The 18,159-nt window shown below is 36.5% G+C and overlaps 1 pseudogene; it reads left to right on the top strand.

Annotated features, from left to right (window-relative positions):
• The first annotated feature begins 16,231 nt into the window (after positions 1-16,231).
• LOC101974988 (signal recognition particle 14 kDa protein pseudogene) lies at positions 16,232-16,539 on the top strand (annotated as a pseudogene).
• Positions 16,540-18,159: the final 1,620 nt, after the last annotated feature.

Genomic DNA, 18,159 nt, shown 5'->3' with positions numbered 1-18,159 from the left:
AATGAATGCTTTCACAGAATATTGGTAAAAACATAAATTAGTGATGCATTTCTAGAAAGAAATTTGGCAATATGAATGAAGAGCATGGAATATGTTCTTGCACTTTGATCCAGAAACTCCTCTTTTGGAATTTTTTGAGGAATATCCTCAAAAAATAATTCAATTTACAGGGAATTAATTTTTAAAAACTTAAAGCATGAAAATATTTGCCTAATAATTTTAATACAATATATAAATATTTAATAAAAGAAGAGTATCAAGTACCAAATGGGATGTATTTTTACAACAAGATGCTAAATGCATAGGTAAATGTGCACTGCAATCTCGATTTGTGTGTTGAATTCATATGCTGTATACCCAGCACCTCAGAATGTGCCTGTATTTGGAGATACAGTCGGTACTTAGGTAATTAAATTCAAATGAGGCGATTAAGGTGTACCCTAACCCAATCTGATCCATGTCCTCATAAGATGAGGAGACTAAGACACCCCAAAAGGAGACAGCAAGGGCACATGTGTACAGAGGAACAACCATGTGAAGAGATCACAAGAGGTGGCCATTCACACACCAAACTGAAAGGCCTCAAGAGAGACCCACCCAGCTGCACCTTGATTTTGGACTTTCAGTCTGCAGAACTTTGAGAATATACACTTTTATTGTTTAAGCCACCCCATCTAAAATATTTGTTATAGTACTTCTGGCAAACTAAGCATGCTCAAAGGTAAAAGAAGGAGATATATTTGTGTATATAATAGGATCAAAATGGTTTAAATTATTTCTTAGAGAAAGACTAAAAGGAAGTAGGTAGTATAATGATGATGGTTATTGTTTCTGAGTGGTAGAATTATAAGGAATTAGCTCACAGCATTATAGAGGCTAACAAGCCCCAAGATCATGAGGTGAGTAGACAAGCTGGAACCCCAGGAGAGCAGACGGTATCACTCCAGTCCAAAAGCCCATAGACTAGAGACCCAGGAAGAGCTGATGTTTCAGAATGAGTCAAAGGACAGGAAAAACCCATTGTCCCAGTTCAAAGCAGTCAGGCAGGAGGAAGCCTTTCTTACTCAGGAGAGTGACAGTCAGCCTTTTTGTTCTATTAAGGCCTTCAACTGATTGGAAGAGGCCTACCCAAATTAGAGAGAGCCATCCCTTTTACTCCATCTACACCTTTAAATTTTAATCTCATCAAAAACCACTCAGAATAATGTTTGACCAAATATCTGAGTATCCTGTGGCCCAGTCAAATTGACAAATAAAATTTAACCATCTCAGAGGTGAAAGTTTAGATTGGCAACCTACACAATCCTTTGATCATGAAACTAAGGATACAAGACTACCAACATATGCAAAAATATTTCCTAGTCCTCAAAGTGCCACTGTTTCTAGAAAACTTGAGTCTAGAACTAGTTTGGGTATGTTTATATATAAAATCATGACATCTATAATGCTTGAAAAAATAAATAGAAGAGTGCAATCTTTGAAGAAACACCTTATAGATTTGAAGGTTCCCATAATTCAGGATTAAGAGGTTCCAACCACTAGCCTGTTGCGCTAGGAAAGATCTAGAAATTCAGTTGATTATAGGTAGGAGGTATATTTCTGCATTTGTTTATTTACAAATTGATATTTTTAATTTCAATGAGATATGGTTTATATAGAGTAAATATACAGATTTTAAGTTTACATTTTGGTGAATTTTGATAAATTATCCACCCATCAACCATCATCTGAGTCAAGATATAGAACATTTCCATAAATCCATAAAATTCTCCTGGGCTACTTACTAGTGGACACACCAGCCCTGGGAGTCAGAGGCTTCTCATTTCCCACTAGACCAGTTGGCCTCGGTTGGAAACACAACCCAGGAGAGGAGGTTTCCATGTGCAGATGCACTAAGAAGGTCTCAGCTAGGCCTACTTCGCTTGTGTGAAGTCCAACTAGAATACAGTCAGTGCTCCTATTTCTACATAAATGAAGTCAAACAAAATGTATTAATTTGTGTTTCTTTTGCCCAACATCACATTTTTGAGATCCACCTATATTTGTGTGTATCAGTAATTTGGGGTTTGAGTTTTGTTGTTGTTTTGCTAATTTGTCTTCTATTGTGTGGGCATACCGTAATTGCTGATGCATGCAACTATTGATTGATGCCTTTGGCAGTTTCCAGGTTTTTTTAACTATTATTAATGAAGCTGCTATGAACATTAAAAAAAAAGTACAATCACAGAGAACTCAAAATGTTCATAAATTTTAAAAGTTAATGAATTGGAATTAGCTTTCCTACATGCTATTTCTCTGGATGTGCATCAATTCCTATTTAAAACAAAAATGTAGCAGCAACCATGAACTGTTCAGAACTCTTATTTGAAAATATATACATATGTATACTATATATGCTATATATAAACATATATACATGTAATTTATATATATTACACATCATGAAATATACCGGATTTAAAACCTTAAATCTGAAGTTCCAGTTCCTGTTCTGCCTATAACAGTATGATTTTGAGTTGATTATTTATCTGTTAAAATTTTTCTCTTGCTTCGTCTGTTTCAAAGTATCATTTCAAAAATCCAAATCATGACTATTCTACAAACATAGAATGAACACATACCAATCATTTAAATTCATTAATAAAGAAACCAGCTGAATGGTAAAGCCATTTGAAAGGATTATAAAAGAAGCAGAAAGAAAGATGCTGGCATAGATTTGCTAAATTAGGTAACGAAATAGAATAAAATATGCTATTAACTAGTGTCTTACAGAACAATAAAACCTTGGGGTTAACTATTTTACCAGACAGAAGTTATGTACATGCCTACCAAACAAAGGTCTTATTCTACCAGCTAGAATCATTTCCATCTCTATCAGTTTTCTACAAGTTAACATCTATGCTTCCAGGGTAAAAAAATATCCTAATCAACAGTAATTATCTAAGATACCTATCCCAGGAGAATCAGATAATCTTCTTAGTTGCTACAACATTGAAAAGATGTGGAGTTATCTTTTTGTCTACATCCAAGTTGTGAAATTTTTTCTTAGGATTTGACTATCAAAAATAAACTGTCTTTGTTATGAGGCTTAAATAAGAAAATAGACATGGGAGCGTTTTGCTCTGAAAAGCAATATAAAATATCATTATCATTACTAGTGGCTTTCTAACAAAATCAGCCTCCACTAGATACTTTCACCTACTCACTGCCTCTTCTCCTCTGTTTTCCCAATCTTCATCCACTATCCACTTTCTTCCTTACCACCTTCTGTGTCTATAAACCACCAAACCCAATTCATTGATCTCCTCAATAGCTCCCATCTCTTTAGTTATCTCCTACTACATGTTTAGGTCTCCACTTTAATGGCACATCTTAGACTCTCCTTCCTAGTATCTAAGAGCTGCCCTTCCCTTTACTGATTTGATCTCGTGACTGTACTTCCTCAGTCCTAACACATCAGACTATGTAATAAAATATTTTAATCTCTGTATCCCTTTTCTGGTGTGTGTGTGTGTGTGTGTGTGTGTGTGTGTGTGTGTGTGTATAACTCAGGGCTTTGAGCATGCTGAGCACATGCTCTACGGTTGAGCTATCCCTCCTCAGCCTCTTTATCCCTTATTTTTTGAAAGGATGTTTCCTTTGCTGTCTTGTTCAATACTTACATCCCAGCATTTGGCCTCTTGTAGAAGCTCAATAAATATTTAACTAAATGTATCCATGGAAAGAAAATAAGCCATTCACCAAAATAAAATTTGCACAGCAAGTACATCATGAGTTGGAGGCCAGCAGGGGCAATATAGTGAGACCCCATCTCAAGAGGAAGGAAAAAAAAAAAGTTTGCGCATAATTTTTAAAAATAAATGGCTATTATAAAAGGATGTAAGGGAAGGGAAAATCATAGAGTTGTAAGGACCTTAGAAATCATGTTCATTGCCATGCTCATTCTTTTTCTCACATAAGGAATCCAAAGAGTTAATCAATTTGCTCAAAATTACTCAAGTTAGTAACAAAGCTAGGACACCCACTTTGGTCCCATGACTCCCTGGTACAATAGCAGCATACAGTGATTGTCTGCAAGAGAGAGGATGGGACAAGCTAAATGTCTCCTTTACTCTTAGCAAGGGTGCTTAGCACTGTCACTTCTTCTCCATTCAAGTTTCAAGGTAATACTTAAGAGCTCCAGGGACACTATTCTGATTCATTGCTCCCTGGGCCCATGCCCATTCACCTTACATCTGAGTAATAATGTCTCCCCTTGAGACTGTGCTGTCATTCTCCTAGGAGTCCTTGAATATTCTCAACAGTCTTGTGGGAAATGGAGGGTTAGGGGTTGCTTTTCCATAGAAGATGCAAAGTGGCTAATTTCCTTTCCTCCCCCACACACCCATTTCAAACTCATCCATCAGGTCTCAGGAAAATACAATACATGAAACAACAAGAATAAAAGCCTTTATATTAAATTCCTTGTGGGTGAACTTTGCAGATAAAGCAGAACAATCTGATCTTAGCAAGTTAAATGGTTTGCAAATCACAATGTGCTGCACCCTTCAGATGTATCCTTATGTAAAATAAATCACCTAGTATTATCATAACAGTATTTGGGAAATTTGCAAGTTCAGTGGAGTGAGAGGGGTTTGGTTCAGAAAAATCTGCATATATAAAATTTACATTTGTATGAATTTAGATCATGAGTCTCCAGCCATTTGAGAAGCAACTAATTTTTCATTTATCTTAAGCCATAATAGCTAGTAGGAATATCAGGATAAGGGAATAGGAGACTAGTATGTAAAGGGAGGGAAGGGAAGGAAAGAATAAAAAATGCTACCACTAAATCCCCAAGTATATAGAACTAGAGCCAACAGTAAGGAGAGAGTTTGTAATTATGGTACTCACTTCTGGAAACCATAGCAAGTTTCACACAAAGATCACAGGAGGACTGGAGAAAGGTAGAAGATATTTTGGTGGAAGGCAATCTGTTGATTGCAGACCATACACACACACACACACACACACACACACACACACACACATAAATGTCGTACCCTTTGCTCTTTGTATATGTGAGTTCTAAAGTGGATTTGAAGGACCAAATTCAAGAATTTGAGCATCTGTGGATTTCAGTATCCTGAAATCAATTCCTGGATACACACAAGTATGCACACATATATATAGAGGTTCTATTTCCTAAGCAAACAAAAAATATGAACAGCTTGCAATTAATAGGCTATGTAATTTCACCTTATGCCTTGCTACTATCATATATTTTCCTATCACTGGAACATGTTTGAAAACAACTTCCCAGGATTAGAATTTAAACTTAAGCATTTAAGAGAGGTACACAACATAAATCATACAACAATGGAAACTGCAACCTAAATTAGCATATGGATGTTTGTGTATGTGTAGATTTCAGAGAAGCTGAAGTTGTGTATCCAGCCAGCATTGGATGAACTGTAGGCCCAGCTGCTGTCCCCCACCAAGAAAGTGGGCTAGTAGCTCAGCCATCGATCAGGACCCTCCAGCAGATCAGCAACACCATGCTCAACTTTCCAAGTGCAGTGACTGCTGTAACCCTCCAGCCTGGCAGTTCTCATAGATGTCACTCTACTTATTGTTCAACCCTAACCCAGAACCATAGAGGGAAGGAAATTTTGTGGAACTTAGTGAACACACAGTGCAAACCAACCCCATGAATACACGCAGATTTTTTTTCTTATCTTAATTTTGTTTTGCTTTCCTCTTTCCATGATATGGTTCCACTAATTATGAACCACATCAATGAACTACTGTAGACAGAACAGTAAGATTACTCTCCACACTGGCAATGTACTTTTGTGTGCAGATAAAATCAATAATTTGGATTTCCAACTCCCAATTCAGATGGGAATTTTTTTTTTTTTTTGGTCCATGAGTTCACTGATTTTTTTAAACCAAAAGTTATGTTTCTATAATAAAAAGAACCTTGAAAATCCTACCAAGAGTAAATGTCCTTCATTTTCTAGTAATACAAGGGAAGAAAATAAGTAGGTTTAAAGCAAAGGAGAAGACAATTTAAATCTTTATCCTCCCCCGGTGCTTAAAAAGTCCACTTTCTTTTATACATATAGTTATTTACTGTAACTTAACTTCACTAGTGTAAAAGATTATTTCATTTTAAATGTTGAGGTCTTTTAAATACAAGAACTCAAGAGCAGTTGACAGCTTCTTTTTCAAACACATTAAACTGTTATCTCTATTTGATTTTTTCAAAATTGTGAGGTACAAATTATCCAGAGCATAACACTTCAAGACTCTTTTCTGGCCTGTAAAGTCAACAGTTATAGTGGTAAAGTTTAATCAATCCCATAAAATGTTACTCAGAAAGTGACCTCGAGTTATGCCTGAAGTACATCTCCTACATTAAAAAGCACTTTGGATGCAGCCGGAACAGTGTTATTGAAAGAGATAACTAATAGATACCTGGATGAGGGTGGCCAAAAGGGAGGGGGCGGGAAGGAAAGTCAAATGGGAAAGAAGGCCACAAAAATCCCATTTTCAAACATTTCCCTAAGGAGATGTGGTTGCATAGATGAATGCACAGGTTGAATAATAAAGGTCTTTTATGTAATTTCAAGCGGAGGGTTCCATGAATTTCATAGTGAAAGAAGACACAGTGCTTCCTTCCAGCACACACCAGATTCCAACATATAAAGCAGAAGCGGTGGCTTGAGCAGAGGTCACTAACACAAGTAGCTGTCTTGGAGATTTCAGCACTGTGCACACCAATTATTTTTTTTTAATAAATAAAGCTTTTGATGTTCATGACACATGCCAGAAATATAACTCTTCACTTCTAAATTCACACACACACACACACACACACACACATGCACATACACACACACAATATGTATGCACCAGTATTTTGTTCATTTAAATAAATATATGCATGCATAAGAACTTAATATTTATCTGAATTTGAAAGTGCACATTTTAAAAAGAAAGGTTAGTTAAACAACACCATTTTGGAGTAGAAGCATTGGAGTAAAATATTTCAGCATCCCCATTTCCTATATCTTTAATTCTACCTCCAAGAGGTAACACCTATGAACAGTTGAATGTTCATCCCTCCAGACATTTTTCTAAACATTTACAAATACGTGCAACTAATACATCTTCTGCCCCGATGACATCTCACATGGCTGCCATGACTATTTCAGTCTCTCTTAGGTAACAGTCAATCCTGTGGTCACTTGACATCCCTGACAAAGGCTCAAATCTCTAATAATAATCAAAACTGCATTCTTGAGATGTGAAGTTCAAGTGTCTCTCTTGCAGTGTGTAGATTCTGCTCAAAGATGAATTAGATAGGGCTACTCTATTTGAGAAGGAGGATATGATTGATTTCCTCTTTCTTCCACCAGCTAGCATTTCTACTCTTCCTTCTTAACCTTACTTCCTGCTCCCTCATGGGTTATTATGTGAGAAGGGAGGATATTTCTTAATCATTTATTGTCATAAGCTGGCTTTGGATTTTCTGGGCCTTCAAAAATCTAAACTGAAGGTTACTCTTCCACCTGTATTATTGTGGTTCTCTCACCTTAATATTGGTTCATCTCTCTTTCTGCTGGTGGGTGTGACTTCCTTCTCAGCCCTAGGAATCCCCAGCTTCACTCTGCTGTGGTCCAATGGTTCCTCAATGAGTTGCTCTTGGTAAAAGTCTAAGAAAAAAAAATTATCTATCTTCATATCTCTCCCCCCCACAAGTGAGTGTGTCTGCACACAGGCATACATGTGTGTCCACCTTATGTATGGTTTACATTCAGTTCATGGGAAACACAAGGATCTTCCCTCCCCACCAACCTCAGGACTAAAGTTAGTCAAACTCCTTGTTTTAGCTCTGCTATCAGCTGCCTCCCAACCTCAGATGGAAGTCAGACACTAGTCTACCATGTTCCCCAATTGCAGGACATACATATCAGCCCCAAGATGAGGGGCTGGTATACCCCACAATCATCCTTCTGGGGGAGAGGAGGAGAACACACAAAATATCAACAGTTCTCCCCAAACATTCAATCTCTACTCTTGAAATTTCTTTTAAATCTTCAAGATGTAAGGGGCTTTAAGAATCACCTGAGTCTTAGCCTGTTTTTTAAGTCCTACCAGATGATCATATCATCAATCTCTTTAATATTAAATCTAATATCTATCAATTTAGAGTCCTGGCTGAAATACCCTTTGAACATCATAATATATATATATATATATATATATATATATACCTGGATGTGTTTGTACACACTGGAATGTATATATTTATCATACAAACAAAAAAATGACTTCTTAGTTTTATATCCCAATTTTTAAAAAATGCTTAGGAAATGAGCATTCTGATCAATCTAGAAAAATTTTTGAACACAGGTATTTAAAAAATTATTATTTGAATTATTTGATTCAAATAAGATGACTTCTTTTATATGCTTTCAATCATTTCTTTTGCATTTACTATAAGTTGGGAAAATCCACTTAATTCAGAGCAAAAATTATCAAGGCTCAAGTTCATATAGGTTTTGCTCTACTATGTTCCCTCTCTTTTAAACACTTCCTCTCTAAGGAGAATATATATATATATATTCTCAACTTTTAAGAAACTCCATCTAGGGGCTGGGGCTGTAGCTCAGTGGCAGAGTACTTGCCTAGCATGGGTGAGGAACTGTTTCTATCCTCAGCACCACATAAAATACATAAAAAAAATAAATCAATAAACAAAGATATTGTGTGTCCCTCTACAATTAAAAAATATTTTAAAAAATAAATAAAAAGAGGGTTGGGGCTGTGGCTCAGCGGTAGCGCACTTGCCTGACACGTGTGAGGCGCTGGGTTCGATTCTCAGCACCACATATAAATAAATAAAGGTCTACTAACAACTTACTCTAAAAATATTTTTAAAAAGAAAAGAATAGAAACCACATCTATTGTCATTTTTATCTTGGAAGATACTTACAGTTCCTTCTTAATAAGTAAATAAATTCTGAGGTTTTCTGCTTCTTACAAGGTGCTTATTTGCTGTTCTTGATGCAAAAGACTAGCAACTTCCCTCCTATAAACCCAGGAACAGAAGGGATAGGAAGTAGCCTACATAATATTCTGCTCAAGAATGTTTTAAGGTATCCTAAAGGAAACATTCTCCAACAGAGTCTGTTTTGTTATGTGTTCAATAACCATATGTTCATTTCTATGTGGATAATGTGCAGCATAATAGATACCTGCAATGATTCCAGGAGAAGGCAATTATTGACTCAAGGGGGTTTTACTGATTAGACTCTGAATGGCTCAAACATGACCAGAACTCCAATTGGGCATTATTAAAAGTTTGCTTTGATTCTTGGGTTTTTGTTCCTTTGTGCATAACAGGCTTCTAAAAAACACATACCATCTCCTACATTCAATGGATGCTATGGTTAGTTATGATCCAAAACCACATGTCATTTTACATTTTGAAAGTAGCCTTACTAAATTTGGTCCCAATTGAATACTTTTCACACATGAAATTATAATTTTAATTCAAAATAAATCCTCTAAGACATGCATAGAGCAGTAAATATGAGTCTAGTGAATGGATAAATGAAAAAATGAACAAAGCAGTCTTATGATACAGGTGGATAAAGAGAACTTGAAAAGTAAAATAGGAAAATACATTCCTCTGCCCCAGAGGGGAAAAAAAGAGGGGAAAAGTCAACCAACAATAAAAATCTCACCAATTGTCATAGAAAATCCTACTTTATTTGGTTCTCACAAAAGCATGTATAGTGAGAGAGGGTAAGAGATCATTAATCACAGATTATGCTACTGATGCTCAGGTAGCTGAGCTTTTCCCCAAGATCACATAACTACTAAGACTCATTGATTCAACATATATTTATGTGCTGGGCACCTGAAATTAAAATAATGTGATATCATAAAGAATGGATAGAAAATTACTCTTTATTACATGATCAGTATCAGTCTTTCTAAAGTGGTAACATTTAAGCTGAGATCTAACATAGAAGGTCAGCCAAGCAAGATCAATAGAAAGAGCACACCAGGCGCAGACCATGAGATAGAGGTCCTGACGTGGGATCGAATTCATGATCTTGAGAACCAAAACGTTTGTGAGCTGGAAATATTCCGCAAAGTGTTCTGTGGTAGCCAGCCTCCAAGATGGCTCCCAGTGATCCCTGTCTTTGTTACTCTACCTGTGTCTGGTCCTCTTCCACACTGAACCAGAAAGAGGTCTGTAATACAGAAGAAATGGTGGTATATCACATCTGAGATTAGGTTTTTAAAAAAATTGCTGCTTCCATCTTGGGCACTTTGTCTCAGATCACCTAATGTGAAGGAAGACAGTTCTGTCATCTCATTAGGTCACCTAGGCTGCCTGCAGAAGTCTATGCACCTTCCAACCATCTGGGTGAACTCGAAAGTAGATCTTTCAGCTCCATCAATCCCAGTCAAACCCAACTTGCCTGCAGTCCCAGCCGACATCTTGACTGCAGTCTCATGAGAAACCTTGAACTAGAAGTGGCTAAGCTGCTTCTGGATTCCTGATCCATAGAAACTATGAGAAAATAAATATTTACTATTTTCAGCTACCAATTTATGATAATTTGTTATGCAATAATAGATAACTAATGGGAGTTCTAAATCACTGATCTTTTCACTAGCCTGGCTTATTAAATTAGAATTAGAAATTCTTTTGTACTGTATGTCATTGACCTTCATTTAACTACTATCATACTAGATTTTTATTATATTGACTCATTTGGTCAGGCGTATTTCTAATATTTGCAAGGCATGGAATAAGAGTACAAATGAAATCCCATATACTACACATCTAAATATTTAAAAGTTTTAAATCAAGCTGACTAACTATTAAATAGAGTGGGATCTTTCCTTCTATCATGACAAACATGCCTTAATAAGCTTCTGGAAAATCAAATTCCCAAATTTAAAATTCTGACTTTTTAATGCTCATTGTGATGAGCACCAGACCCTAGAACAAAGTTAAATGCTGAGGGAAAGAAAGCCTGTCTCTGTGGCAGAGATTGCTTAGTCATTGTGACATAGCTCCCCAATTGCCAAGCTGTGCAGACAGCCCACTAATCCCCTTGGAGAAGCAGTGGTGGAACAGTGAAACAGCAACAGAAGCAGGCTAGAACACAAGTAGTGAATCCCAGATGCGGTCATACAGAGCCCACCATACCAGTGTGGGCCTGAAGCTCAGTGGTCCAGGGCCTGAGGCATGGCAAGCCAGGACTGAAGCAATTCAGCGCATGCTGACCTATGAACCCTTGTCAGCCAGACCTAAGCCTGGTACAAATGCCTACTCCACTCAGCAACCACGCTCCAAACTTTCAAGCTGACCTTAACCACCTGGGAACCTGGAATTGCAGGTAAGCAATGAGATAATAAATGTGGGTCAGGGGCTGAGGATGTACCTGAGTTGGTAGAGTGCTTGCCTCGTATGCATAATGCCCTGGGTTCAATCCCCAGCACCACAAAAAGGAGTCAGACTTGAATAGAAGTTCAGATTCAAGGGTTAACTAATAGCTAGTACTTTCCAAACCCTCATTAGTATAAGTTTGGACCAATAGCATTAGTACTTTTCCAAACCCAGATTGATTAGCATAAACTCCAACCAATAGCATTGCCCCAAGTGCTATATAAACCCCTAGACTAGAACACTCAGGTGGTAACCTGCTAACGGAGTCCCCTCTTTCCCCTACAAGGGTTATTTTTCTATTCTTCACTCTTGAATAAATCCTACTCCTCTCATTCTTGCCTTCTGTTGTCCCATGAATTTCATTCATTGGATTTGCAAGACAAGAACCTGGAAAGAAGTTGGTGGTGAGCTGCTAGAGTCTATTGCGACACTGAAAAGCATAGTCCCACATTTAGAGCTGTAATACACCACTCAATGGTAGCAGAGAAGAATCAGGTTTAGCCATCTGTGACCCTCAGAGCTGATGCCAGAAGGCATTTCCTACTGTGATTAGCTGCTAAAATGAGCTTTCCCCACTGCAGAGGTCTGCCACTTGCACAGCCCCTACCTACCAACAGAAGCAGAGATTTTGAGTTTTGTCTCAAACTCTGATTCAATTGTTCTTACTATAATCAATAAATGGTATAGAAACATTATGACTTTTTTTCATCTGAAAAAAAATAGCCTAGCTTTTCTAATTTTCTAGTTGTTTATAATCTACATATTTTGGATAAATGTATCAAAAAGATCACCATTCAAATATGTCCTTATTTATATAAAACTATATACAGGCTCTTTTCTATATCAGCCTGAAGCAAGACTATAATACTAATTTAAATAAGTTTCTGAGAAACAGCCAGAGTATCCATCCTTTTGGCCTTATACACAGAAAAGGCAGATGTTTTTTGAAAAAAAAATCATTGATTCATCTTTGTGAATTGAGCTGCTAAAGGATATAATTCTCTCAATAGAGCTCATTGGGAAGTCAAAGTAATTCACAGAAAACACACTGATTCACCATGAAGTTACAAGGAAAGCTTGCAATTTTTTAAGAAATTTAGTTTGTGAACTTGACCTACTCTTCTGAGCAATTTAACTATAAAATCTCAAATAACTCACTGAAAACCAACTCAGTAGACTTCTTAGTTATTGGGACATTTCCCAATCCTAAACTTTCAGGACAAACAAGAAAAAAATAATTATAGGAACATAAAGTATAACAAAAATTATCATAAAAATAATTTTCTTTCTGGTGCTAGTAACCTCTGACATAGCCCTCTTGTAACCAATCAGTTCTTTCATTCAATTTGGAAAGAAGTTATGGATAGGCCAGAGCAGCTCCCTTAGTATTAGCAGCTCTGACCTTTGAGTATTAGCAGCCTTGAGTTCTTGGTGTTAATGGCCCTGCTTGCTGTTTTCCATACAGCGGGAGCCAGTAGCTACCAAGAGCTTTCTGGAACTCTTCCAGCAGTGGAGCTAGCAGCTCATGGTGACTCTCCATTGCTCACCTTTGCTTTCCACTGTTCTGTGGGGGCTAGCCACAGTGTTACCACCCCTGGCTGCTGGCTTCTGGCTGCTTTCAGTGCCCACCACCCTCAGTTTACCAGCTCTTAATGTCCTCAGCTCAGCCTGCTGTACTAGAGACAGACATCATGAATAGGTGAAATAAAATTATACAAAAGAGGTTTTATTAAGAAAAAAGGAAAGCAGTACATAGACTGTTCTACTAAAAAGAAGGAGAATTGTGAACAACCAATTAAAAAAAAACTAAAAAGAAGGAGAAGGGTACTTATATAGATTTAAAAAGGGTGGGAGACATATTCATACATGCCCAGTGTTCTGCCAGCTAAGTATAGACTTTTTCTTAGTTATGTGTAGGGAAGGGGCTTCTCGCAGACTGGGTTGGGGATAGCTGAAGGGTTCCAGAGGGGTGGAGTCATCTGGGATGGACCCAGGACTGAAGCTGCTTGCAGCCAAAGCTAAAGTCTTTGGCCACAAGACATTTTGGACAGCCATAGCCATCAAAGATGGAAAAAGAAAATATTTTAAAGCACCTCTTGGGGAAGTATAGGACTTTTCTTTTTCAATTTTCTAAAGTGTTTTATGATCTTGCAAGAGTGGCTCCACTTGACTGGAACGCCTGACTGTTTGGAATAAGAATTTGTCTTTCTAGGGTTGGATCTACTGTAACACTTAGATCAATGCCAAGGTCATTGCCACCCTTTAGAGGATAGAGGATGATGAGATGAGACAGTGCTTAAAGCATACTTGCAAATAAGTTGCCAGCCCACAGAGGATTTTTTTTTATTCATCCTCAACCTGTGTTTTAGATAAACTCAGGGAACCATTCCCTTCCCTCTCACTATCATGTGCATCACAATTTGAAAGATTTTTTGTTCCAAGTTGTAATCATTAAATATTAATTATTTATAAAATGATTATAACTGTTATTCTGAATTTCCAATTTACCACATAAAAAATTATGTTCAACATCAAAAAATTCAAAACTTTGGTTGACATTAACAACCTCATCAGGGTTGACATATGATATCTCATGTGTTTTGGGCAGTATTCAAAATAATTCAATAATACTCATTAATATATCTTAAACTCATTAAGCTTCAGAAATCTTAACTAAATACTCTCTGACAGAGGATTAATATCTAGAACATATTAAAAAATAAGTGAAGAGAAAAACTTACCACTAAGAAAACCAAGCAACCCAGTCAATAAATGGGCAAATGAATTAAACAGACATTGCTCAATGTAAGAAATGAAATGATCAACAAATACATGGAAAGCTATTCAACATCTTTAGCCAGTGGGGAAATGCAAATCAAAACTACACTGAGATTTCATCTCACTCCAGTTACAATGGCAGTCATGGAGAATACAAATAACAATGCTAGAGAGGATGTGGAGGGGGATAATTTTACGCTGTTAGTGGGATTCTAAATTAGTTCAATCAATCACAATGGAAATTAGTATAGAGTTTTCCTCAAAAGACTAGGAATGAAACCACCATTTAACCCCTATATACCACTCCTCAGTATTTATCCTAAAACATTAAAGTAATCATACTATAGCATGTTTATAGCAGCACAATTCACAATAGCCAAATCATGGAATCAGTTTAGGTGTTCATGACCAAATGAATGGATAAAGAAATGTGGTATAGACACACAATGGAGTTTTATTCAGTCATGAAGAAGAATGAAATTATATCATTTTCTGGTAAACAGAACTGGAGAATATCATACTAAGTAAAATAAGGCAAACTCAGAAAGTTAAGAGTCATATATTAGTTCTCATATGTGGAAGATAGAGAAGGGGGAGTGGGGAAGGGCCTCATGAATATAGAAGAGAGAAGAGTAGTATATAGAAAAAGAGTTGGGGGAGGAAAGAGGGAGAAAAAAAGGGAAGGTACTGTAGAATTAAATAGACCAAATTATATTTTGTTATGTGTATATGCATGTATTAACACATAACCACAGATCCCACTGTTATGAATAATTATAATGTACCAATAAGAAGGGGAAAGTAGTCTTAATTAGAAACTAGAGTTATAAGATTCTCAAAAATCACACTTACTCTACCAACTTGTATTCATAATCCTTTATTAAAACCTATATTTAAAATTATACATTGAAACTATTCAGGTAGTAATATCTGAATCATCAAAGACTTAAATTGTTAGCAACAAAAAAAAAAATATTTGCAAAACACCAGGGTAGGGCTGAGGTTGTGGCTCAGTGGTAGAGTGCTCACCTAGCATGTGCAAGACCCTGTTTTGATCCTCAGCACCACGTAAAAATAAATAAATAAAGTCATTGTATCCAACTACAATTAAAAAAATAAGTATTAAAATAAAACCTTCATGGTAAGCAAACAATGTAAAGCTTTCAGTGAACTCAGACAACACTGGAAGCTATAAGACATTTATTCATTCATTTAATTAGCAAATATATAATGTACATGACTTGTGTACCAGCTTTTGTTAAGTACTTAGAAATTAAAACCAAATATCTTCCCTTAAAGTATTCACTAACCAATAGAGTGGGGTGGGGGGTTGGGGCTAAGGATTGGGGTGGCAGTTGTAAATGCATAAGTGCTCCAAAAGGCATTGGTATAGAGAAGAATAGAGGCATGAGAGAAAAATAATCACAATATATGGAGTTTAAGAACATCATGAAGAGACGACAAGGACTGAGTTCAGAAAAATTAGAAGGTATAAAAACAAATGGACTTATAATAGGATATTCCTCGTAGCAGGAAAATGGCTAGTGAAGAAACTAGAATTTTATAACTGCTTGGGAAACCACAATCAGAATATCAGGAGTATGACAGGTCTGGAAATTCAGGTAAAAGAAGGTGCACAGCAAGAGAGATGAGCAGGGAAATTTACCAAGTAAGGTAAATATACATTAAAAAACTTGAGACAAGGTAGATTACTTTCAATATGATGGACTTATTCTACTAGACAATGGAAAATCAATTGTAGATTTTTTAATAAGTAACTGGCACGATTGCTTATGCTCTATTTTTAAGAAAATAAAAGTTAATAAAATCTCATAATTTCAAAACTAGAAAAAGAGAGCATAAAAACTATAGAATAAGATCCCTCATGAATATAGATACAAAAATATGTTAGTAAATGGAACCCCTACAATATATTAGAAGACTAATAAACCAGGAGACTTATGTTGACCAGGAGGGTCCAGCAGCACTGTGATGGTGCTCCTGGAGAGCGAGCAGTTCCTGATGGAGCTGACCAGGCTCTTCCAGAAGAGTCGGTTGTGGGCAGCATGGACATCACCTTGAAGAAGTATGATGGTTGAACTAAACCCTCACCGAGGAAGGGTTCTGTGGAGGGTGTCTGTTGAGAGCAATGGATGGAAAAAAGAAGATCAGCACAGTGGTGCGCTCCAAAGAAGTGAATGCGTTTCAGATGGCTCATTTAAACCTACTGAGAGCTAACATGAAGGGGCTGAAGGAGAGACAAAAAGAGCAATAGTAAGAAGAGCAAAGCAGGACAGTGAAGGCACTGAATCCCCTGCTTTCACCAAACCACTGAATTACTATGTTTCCTTATAAAGGAAGAAAATAAGATTTTTATCAAACATTTCAACATCAAATTTGATTCTAAAACACAGTAGAATAACATAGTTAAGATACTTTAAGGATCAATTTCACATTATTATGGAGGCTTATAAATCCAAAATCTGCAAGGGTAGATCAGCAGGCTGAAGACAAGGGAAGAGCAAATGTAGGTTAAGTCCAAAGGACATGTGCAAATGTCCCTTTTGCTCAGGGGAGATCAGTCCTTTGTACCATTTAAGACTTCAACTGATTAAGTTAGGTCCACTGCACATTATAGAATATAATCTGCTTTACTCAAGACATCAATTTAAATACTAATCTCATCCAAAAGACCCTCACAAAAACAAGAAAAACAATGTTTGCCCACATATCTAGGCACTATGACATATAAAATTAACCATCACAATATTCAAGGAAAGAAAATGTAAAGTAACTGCAACAAAGATGATTTTCAAGAATCAAAGGCATGGACAAATGTTATATCATGAGCAAAGAGAAGAGTAGTACACCCATAAATCCTTCCTAAAGAATCTACTGGATAAGGAGCTTCAGAAAAAGAGAAAAGTTAATATAAAAATTGGTAGAATTGAGCATCAATGGATTCTAACACCATAAAAGAAAAGACACCTGATTTTAATTACATGCTGCCTAATAAAGAAAATCACATCAACTTATAATATTGCCAAAGGGATTAATCGTAAGTATTATGAAGCCTCTGTGTCCAGATTACCATTTACAGAAAATACAGAGACCAGAGGGAAACTGAACTGCCTGTGAGCATCAATCAGCAGGATCTAGACAGCAGGAAACTCTGCAGGTCACAGCACTCAAATACTCTTAAATGCATCAACTTTAAGATAAAAAGAAAAATGAAAGAACAACTTATAAGTGAAAAGAATTTTAAACTCATAACAAATTTTGAATACAGAAGCACATTTGAATGACAAAACTATAAAGAATTTCAGTGACCGATTACAATAAAAATTGAAAGAGTGAGAAGGTCATGGTGGAATCCCTGTGACTCAGGAGGCTGAAGCAGGAGGATGGCAAGTTCAAGGTCAGACTTGGAAACTTAGCAAGACCCTGTCTCAAAAGAAAAATTAAAAATAAATGAATGTGAAAGGAAATGATGTACACTCTAGAATTCTACACAACACAAAAAATGTCCTTCAAAAATGAAGTAAAAAAAAGACATTTCAAACAGACAAAACTGAGAATGTCTTCCAAAAAAAAATCACCCTACAAAGAATTCTAAAGATTTGATCACTCCCTGATTTTTCAATTTCTATGTAAGAATAGGAGGGAATACTTATTAAATTAAAATCTAATAGGGCAGGTATGGTAACACAAGCCTGTCATCCCAGCAATTTGGGAGGCTGAGGCAAGAGATTGCAAGTTCAAAGTCAGCCTCAGAGTGAGAACTTGTCTCAAAATTTTAAAAAGGGGGTAGAGGGATTTGAGGGTGTAACTCAATTGTAAAGTCACCCTCAGTTCAATCTCCAGCACTAAAAACAAAAAACAAAAATCTAATAGGTAAATTTTTGGCATCACTCTTATAA

This window comes from Ictidomys tridecemlineatus, chromosome 9, assembly GCF_052094955.1.
Source record: "Ictidomys tridecemlineatus isolate mIctTri1 chromosome 9, mIctTri1.hap1, whole genome shotgun sequence".
NCBI classification, from domain to species: domain Eukaryota; kingdom Metazoa; phylum Chordata; class Mammalia; order Rodentia; family Sciuridae; genus Ictidomys; species Ictidomys tridecemlineatus.
This window is presented reverse-complemented; position numbering and strand designations above follow the sequence as displayed.